Below are 260 nucleotides of genomic sequence, written 5' to 3'. Positions count from 1 at the left end.
ATTTTTGGGAAAATCTCGCCCTGCCCATCGCGTAGCCATGGGTTTGGATCAGATCTCCGTTTGGATTGGGATCGGAAGGACGCTAGTATGTCGCTCAAGGATTATATGAATTTTATGTAATTAGTTTGATGGGTGCGATCATACCAGCACTAATGCACCGGATCCCATCAGAACTCCGCAGTTAAGCGTGCTTGGGCGAGAGTAGTACTAGGATGGGTGACCTCCTGGGAAGTCCTCGTGTTGCACCCCTCGTTTTTGTT

The 260-nt window shown here is 48.8% G+C and overlaps 1 non-coding gene across 1 annotated transcript; it reads left to right on the top strand.

Annotated features, from left to right (window-relative positions):
* The first annotated feature begins 130 nt into the window (after nucleotides 1-130).
* Nucleotides 131-249, top strand: LOC118345058. The gene has a single exon (XR_004798731.1). It is a non-coding gene; the product is annotated as a 5S ribosomal RNA (ribosomal RNA).
* Nucleotides 250-260: the final 11 nt, after the last annotated feature.

The sequence above is a fragment of the Juglans regia genome, unplaced genomic scaffold, assembly GCF_001411555.2.
Source record: "Juglans regia cultivar Chandler unplaced genomic scaffold, Walnut 2.0 Scaffold_1308, whole genome shotgun sequence".
NCBI lineage: Eukaryota > Viridiplantae > Streptophyta > Magnoliopsida > Fagales > Juglandaceae > Juglans > Juglans regia.
The sequence above is the reverse complement of the archived record's forward strand: the minus strand, read 5'-3'. Positions and strand labels throughout refer to the sequence as shown.